Genomic DNA, 8,404 nt, shown 5'->3' with positions numbered 1-8,404 from the left:
TTCTGGGTGTCAGTGAAGCCTCGTACTTCTGTTACCCTGTCAACACATGTAGGAGGGATCTGATTGGCTGCTGCAGGTCGGGAAGTTATCCAGACGAGAGCCGAGGGAAGCAGATTCCCCTGGATGAGGTTTGTCAGCAGCTGGCTGACTGATGACTTCTGTGTGACATCAGACAGCAGCTTCCTGTTGGTGAAATCCAATGAAAGTCTGCTTTCATCCAGGCCGTCAAAGATGAACAAAAGCTGAGAGACAGCCAGCTTCTCTGCTGTGACCTTCTGTAATGTTGGATGGAAAACATGGAGCAGCTCCAGAAGACTGTACTGCTCATCTCTGATCAGGTTCAGCTCCCTGAATGAAAGCAGAACCACCACACTGACATGTTGGTTCTCCAAGCCCTCTGCCCAGTCCAGAGTGAACTTCTGCACTGAGAAGGTTTTTCCAACACCAGCCACGCCGTTGGTCAGAACCACTCTGATGGGTCTCTGTTGGTCAGGTAAGGCTTTAAAGATGTCCTGGCACCTGATTGGAGCGTCATGGAGGGCGTCCATCTTGGAAGCTGTCTCCAGCTGACTCACCTCATGTTGGGTATGAACCTCTTCACTCTGTCCCTCTGTGATATAGAGCTCAGTGTAGATGGTGTTGAGGAGGGTTCTACTTCCTGTTCATCACTTCCTTCAGTCACACGTTCACATCTCCTCCTCAGACTGATCTTATGTTCATCTAAAACCTCCTGCAGACCAACATCTGCTGAAAGAAAGAAAAACAGAAAGAAAACTCTTCAATGTCTGAACAACAACAAGAAGTCCAGTTTTCAGAAATGAGTCCATCAGCAGACAGATGTTCAGTCTTACTTTGTACACAGCTGCTCTGACTGGCTGTCTGCAGTCCCGCTCTGGTTCTGGATCTTTCTCCACACTGGGGACAGGAGGAGTCTCCTGATGAAGCTGACTGGCCCCAGTATGAGGAGATGCACTGTCTGCAGAACCAGAAACATATCCAAGGTGAGCAGCTTCCCCTCCAGCATAAACCCTAAACAGCTAAAAGATGAATGAATGTAAAAAGTGTCACAGCTTTCAGTCAGACTGTACTCGGTGCCACATTACAGATGTGGTTTCTGATAGCTGCTCCAGCTGCAGGACCAAACACACACAAGTCCAAACATCTTTGTCTTGCTGCTTCTTTATTATTGAACTACACAACATGTAATTCTTGTCCCAGCTGAACATTAGTTGTGCACCCTTTAGCATTAGCATTGTTAGCATATCTGCAACAGAACAATGTCAGAAACTGTTGAGAGGGGCCGACATAGGGAAAGGAGAAGATCGGTGTTCCATTCTCAGTTATTACAATCAACCCACCGCTGACTCTGAGTGGGAGAGGGTTGGCCCCCTGACTCTTACAGTCTGAGGGAAACCCACACTGCACACTGGTCCTAATGTCAAATCAAACAACAATTACAAGGCAAGAGGAGAGGAGAGGTAGGAAGACCAAGGAAAGGAAACAATCAAGGGAACACTAACAATCAGCTTCTGTAGCGTCTCTGGATTCTCCTGGTGACCAGCCTCTATGTCACACTGGCTCCAGCTGCTCCTCTATGTATATTTATTCATTTATTATTTATGTTTGTGATTCTCCTGTTCTTTACCCCCAGCCTCATCTTGATCAGGATAAGTTTCCTCTGAGTTAAACTAATCAGACTTTTCTCTGTGTGCAGCAGCTGTGAGATGAAGGCTCCAGGACGTCTACATGGAGCTTAAACATTTCAAAATATTTCCTAAGTTAAGTCTTAGGAGTGAAGCTTCACCACAATCATTTTAACAGCTCTGGTCTCTGCTGATCGAACTACAAAACTTAGATTAGAACTACAGACTTCTAAATGTTATTTTAGGAAACTTATTCTCACAGACAACATGTTTACATTTCTGTCAAACTTCTTTTGGTACTTTTACCATTTTGTAATGAGTCATATCCATGAAGTAGATTAAAAGAAATAATCAAACCAATCAGACAAAATATTTCAGGTGAACATTCACTGCAGTCTTCTCCACCTAAAGAGAAAAGTGTGTGAATATTACTGACACTACCTCCTGTGACGTCTTTGTGCAGCAACTCTAACTTTTCTGCAACTGCTCATTGCTCAAATCAGTTTGAGTTAGTTTGCTGCTTCTAAAACATTTTCTTATTTTTCTCTGACGTCCCTTGTAAGACCGACTTGTTTGCTTCGTGTCACTGCCTCACTTCCTCCTGAGACTCAGCTCACAGACACTATACAGTCAAAAGTATTCAGTCACTACTGAACCAGACTTCAGGTGTTCCAGTCACTTTAAGCACCTAGGCATGCAGACTGCTTCCACAAACTGCTTCTCCTGAGCGACAGACCCCAGAACGTCAGGATGGGACAGCATACATCCTTCACCTCAATCTGAACGTAGGTGTCCCACATGGGTGTGTCCTCAGTCCCTCTTATACTCACTTTTCATCCATGACTGTTCTCCAGTCCACACCAGTACCACCATTATAAATGTGTTGATGACACCACCATCATAGGACTGATCAACAACAACAATGATTCAGCCTACAGCGAAGAGGTTTAGCACCTGAAGCGATGGTGTGACAACAACAACCTGCATCTGAACACAGCCAAGACCAAGGAGATGGTAATCGACTTTAGGAGAACAAAGCGATCTGAGCACTCTACCTGTAAAATTGTCTGTGTTATATTGAAATACTTACACTACTGTGTATTTTAACACATGGAGAGATGCCAAACTGCCTTTCATTGTATAAAGAGCTATTCTATTCTATTCTATTCTATTCTAAACATCTGTGAAAGGATGACTAGCTCTCAGGATCTCAGTGAACTCCAGTGTAGTGCTATGATAGGATGCCACCTGTGCATCAAGTCCATGTGTGAACTTTCCTCACTACTAAATATTCCACTGTCAGCTGTTAGTGAGCTCAGCCATGAAGTGTTAAAATCACAGAGTGGGGTCAGTGGATGCTGAGGGACACAGAGGTCGCTGACTTTCTGTAATCATACAGACTCCAAACTTCACATGGCGTTCAGATGACCTCAAGAACAGTGCTTCATGGAATGTGTGTTTTATGGCAACCGAGCTGCATCCAAGCTTACATCACCAAGCACAATGAAGCATCTGATGCCACTGGGTCTAGAGCAGTGGAGACATGTTCTCTGGAGTGACCAATCACACTTCTCCATCTGGCAATCTGATAGACGAGTCTGAGTTTGGTGGTTGCCTGGACAACAGTACTTTTCTAACTGCATTGTACCAAAGATAAAGTTCTCTCCAGCATCGGTGTCTGACCTCACAAAGTGTGTGTGTGTGTGTGTGTGTGTGTGTGTGTGAGAGAGAGAGAGAGTTAGGGTTGCCACTATTAGTCGACTAGTCACGATTACGTTGACTATCAAAATTGTCAACGACTAATTTAATAGTCGACGTGTCGTTTGAAGCATTGTAAGATCATGAAAGACACAGGAATAAGTAGTAGGATTTAAGAGTGTAGTAACTGACTGAAACAGAAGATGTCAGCATCTACACAGATGCCAGCTGCTATTAAACGCAGAAGAAGAAGAAGCCGTCTCTGGTATCGTAGCTGTGTCCAAACTCAGGGGTCGCATCCTTCGGAGTCCGAATTTGTAGGTCGACTACGGCACAGTGATGCGACGAAGGCTTTCCAAATTTGAAGACTCCTCCAAATGCAGCCGAAAAATGCGTCCTCCTTTTGAAGGATGGGTCTGGTGTATCCTTCGTGGTCCAACCTATTCCGGAAGTCATAGCGTGGCCAGCCAATTAAAGTTTCCAAAAATGGCAGCAGCTACTTAGTTTTAATATTACTCTCATTCCTCTTTCTGGGTCACAAAATAAACTTTTAAGATATTTTCAGGAGAGAATGAAGCTGTGTAAACTTCAAATATCTGCTTGGTTTATCAAGACATCACATATTTGCAAAAGTGCTCCGACATATTCGGAGACGTCTGTTATCCAGCAGCTCAATAGCTGACCAGGAGGTCGAGGCTCACTGGAGCCGGCGGGAACAGAGAACTCCCTTCACATGGTTTTCAAACCCCCGTGGTCTTTCACTACTCAGGTTAAACATGGTATATAAGTCACAATAACTTAAAATGTTATTGTTTGGCTTTTTTCAGTGTTTTATTTGTTCCTGAGTAAATCAGTTTGGCTGAGATTAAAGTTATAGTTTTCACACAGCTCAATAAATTTCAAACGGAATAGTGATTACACAGAAGTGTCAGATGGTTGAGAATTTATTCAAATTTGTCTGTTATATTTTAGATAGAAAGGAGCAGACGGCTGAGTTTATTAAACTCCACCAAGACAATCTGCAAATTTTATTAAAAGTTTAAAAAACTATCATGTTGTCTTTATTTTTAGTTAGCACATACCTTAAACACTTCAGCTGTAAGTTAATGATAGTTATATAAGAGCAGATGCATGCTGGTGCAATAGGCTGAACGTTTTATGTCCAATGAATGCGTGATTTGATTAGTCGACTAAGCGCAAACATAATCGGTAACTAGTCGACTGTCAAACAATCGTTTGTGGCAGCCTAGTGTGAGATTCACCTGAGTTGCTAACCAGAGGGCAGCGGAAGACAGGTGGTGGGTGGGGTGTGAGGGGTCAGCTGTCATGGTCCTGGTTTACCTGAGACAGGAGGATCTGATGATGGCCTCCAGGGGTGGCAGAGGGCAGCCAATGATAATTTGGGTGGGCTTATTGACCCTCTGTGCAGCCCTCCTGTACTCGGTCATGGCCCCTGAGTGCAAACACCAGCAGACCACACTGTCCACTGAGGAGCAGTAGAAGGCCAGCAGCAGCTTCTCGTCCAGGTATTCTTCTCAGGACATGGAGGAAGTGCAGCTGCCGCTGGGCCGTTTTACCAGGGTGATGGTGTCGTGAGTATAGGTGAGATCAGTGGAAAGGTGGGTGCCCAGAAACCTGAAGGTGGAGACAGATTCACCTGTTCTCTATTATAATGAGAGGGAGTGGAGTTGGGTTAGGTTTAAGGATGTTCAACTTCAGGTTATTCTCTGAGCATCAGCGGGACACGTTCTCTACTAGGGCTGTTCGATATAACGATCTATATCAGATGACGATATGAAAGCGTCTGTCATTATATTATACGCTATTGTTGTTCTTGGTGTCCCAAATAAACTTTATTGATGATACCTTTTCATGGTTTTGATGGTCACTGTAGTGTCTATATTTAAATAACCACACTACGGACAAGCGACTGTTTTTATGCGTTGTCATTAGCAACAACGACGGTAAAAAGTGTGTGGCCCCTTTGTAATAAATACTGACAAAGAAAATGGTGGCCGTTACAACCGGTATCTAAAAATATTTAGTTTCATGCATTGGTCAGAACACTCGACTCCAGGTACACGACGCCCAGCTGAGAACACTTCACACAGGTCGAGTTGCCCGAGATTCACAGAATTTAGAGAAAATGTTGAATTTTTGCGATATATATCATTGTCAGGACGGTACATGTCTTATATCGGGATATGAGAGTTTGGTCATATCGAACAGCCCTATTCTCTACCTCTTCCCTGTACGCTGTCTCATCTCCATCAGAGATGAGCCCAAACATGGTGGTGTGATCAGCATACATGATGATCACATTGGTTGGGTGATTGGTGTGCAGTCATAGGGTACAGGACATGCAGTGCTAAATGCCACAGTGGGGGGTCAGGGGGGATCTGAACTTATCAGAGCTCTGCTGATCAAAATACAAGATTAGAACTAAAGACACTAAAGACTGCTAAATACTATTTTAGGAAACTTGTTCTCAATAGACTAATTGACAGATTGTGATTTTCAAAAGTCTGTTAGTAATTATTATTTATTACTGAGTCATATCCAGGAAGCTGCACAGGAAGTTCTAGTGCACAGGAATATTAATAGATAAGACACAGAAAAGAGGAACTTTGTCATATAAGGAATGTTGGTATCGAAACTGTGACGTTTAAAGTACTGAAATAACACCATATAAGACACATGTTGAGCTTGTAATGTTAGAGATCCTGCAACTGGCGTTTGGGCGGTACAGGGGTCTCTCTCTTCCGGAAGATGATTGAATAAAAAGTCATATAAAATGTTTTGACCACTATGAGTTGGGTTTTCTCCGTTCTATCATGGGGATCAAAGAATCGGGTTTTAATATTTGGTGTTTCCGCCCGGATCTCCTTGCAACATAGAGAACAAATGTGGCCAAAGGTTGGATCTGATATGAGGCGAACAGAAGATTGGTCTAAAAAGATTTAAATGTAGGCACAAACCTAATATTAAATTGGCTCAGTAGTGGTAAAACTAAAGTCTTGAGAATAAGGTAAAGCTTTGAAGTAAGGGTAATGAAACTTTGAAAGATGACATACTGAGTTAAAGAGATAAAGAAATGAAAAGAGAAAAGAGAGAAATGTTAAGAGAATATAGGATAATAGGTAATTGGTTAATTGTTTGTGACAATAAAGTCTCAATTGAATATAAAGCCGGGCTTGGACATCAATAGAATTGCTTGTGTGATTTTGTGGGGTGTCTTCAAAGTAATTAATTGTTTTTAGGACGGAACTTGGGAAGTTCTAAGAAGTGCATTGTTCGAAGGTGACGCTTCCAACTTGTCGCGGACGCGTGGCATTTTCCTCTGGGAGGGATAGTCCAGTTTGGCAACTGTGGAGAACTGAGGACGCTCCTTAATAAGCTACTGATCGGATCAGTTTACCATTCGGAATGGTGGTTTGCACTTGTTTGGGCAGCAAAGGTCGGACCTTGGGCGTTGGACGCTTTTAAATTGATTTAGGGCTTTAGTAATCGGGCCACAGTCCGGGACTGATACTGGTTAATTGATGACAAAAAAGTTAGACTTTATCCGTCGGACGGTTAATTTAAATTTGTCGAAATTGTGTAGGTTTGCGGTATTAAGTATGTCAGGCCTGTTGTTGTAATTACTGGACGTCCTTGTAATATAATATAAGAGATTGTTATGTGGAGGAAGTCTGTAAGTTGACAGTGAGTGAAAGGACTGATGCTATTTTTAGACCCAACAACACGTTTTGGTCCTTCCAGCCGACCCAAGACACGCCACTCATCGAGGAGGGAGACGACACAACGAAGTCTGCTAGCAGCCAGGACGTCTGGGACGCCTGACGAAAGCCCTGGGACGCAAATTCGTTGCCAGGTCGGTGACATAGCATCTGATCTCCCCTCGTTGGGCGTCGATTGACAGGATCCAGAGACCCTCCCTGCATTCGAAAGCAACACAAAAGCCAGTAGAAAAAGAGAGCATCTCTATAATCGTGCGAGTGTGAAAGTCTTTATCGCCGCATTAAAGTCGTAGTCAGGGACTGCGTGTAGCCTAGTGTCTGGGACACGCAAAGAGGCTCGTCACCACTGTGTGTGGTGACACACCGCGGTGTCCGTGGAGGATGGATGGACAATGGGCCTAAAGTGTGCGTGAGGGTGAATGTGTGAGTGCGGAACAGACACATAGTCTGTAGGACTAGTTGTTGTTGTAATAAAAACAAACGAGTAAGACTGCCTCAGAGGGGACGAGAAAGTCATGGAAAAATTTGCCACTGGCAGCACTAAGTAATGTGTGTAAAAGGAATTGTCTCCAACTGGCAGGAGATGGTGGTACTGCAGGCCACCAACTGCCCCCAGATGGACATAAGAAACAAAACAAAACAAACAAAAAAATAGGACCGTTTTTGATGAAAATAAGCAATAATAACATAAAGAGGGTTTGTGCTTCACATAAAGAGGGTTTTGTGCTTCTCAACGTAGAACAACTACAACCTCACTTTCTGGTTTTAAAAAGGAGAGTCCAAATCCAGAGGGGGGATGTGTTGTTTAAGCAATGATGAGAATGATCAAAATGTCTCAGTGTGTCAGTTGCAGGTGAGGAAACAGACCTGGATCAATCTCCACACGTGCAGCGGTCAGACAAAAATTGTAGGTTGACATCATTAGAAACACTCAGGCCGAGTTTTTAGCTGAATTGTTTTGCAGCTTCACTTCCATGTGTTCCTCATCCTGAAAAGCAAGCTCCAAGGACAGCAACCTCTCCCTGGAGACAAGAAATCCTGCTCCAAAAGCAACAACATGGAAGGCCAAGAGAGAACACCAGTATCCTGAGCAGTGAGAGGTTCAGCAGCAGCAGTATGGGCAAACGGCATCAGCAAGGAGAGAAAACCGTCATCATAACTGGATGGATGGAGATGTGTTTCCAACAACCTGTAACTTCACTGTATGTGAATGGACCTTTGAGAGAACTGTCTGAGTTTGACTTCAGCGTAAAATGGCAAGGAAAGAGACAGTGGGGATTGCACAGGACAAAACTGAAGAGAAAAACGGCCACTGGACTGCTG

This window comes from Oreochromis niloticus, unplaced genomic scaffold (genome assembly GCF_001858045.2).
Source record: "Oreochromis niloticus isolate F11D_XX unplaced genomic scaffold, O_niloticus_UMD_NMBU tig00002096_pilon, whole genome shotgun sequence".
Taxonomy (NCBI): Eukaryota; Metazoa; Chordata; class Actinopteri; order Cichliformes; family Cichlidae; genus Oreochromis; species Oreochromis niloticus.
The sequence above is the reverse complement of the archived record's forward strand: the minus strand, read 5'-3'. Positions refer to the sequence as shown.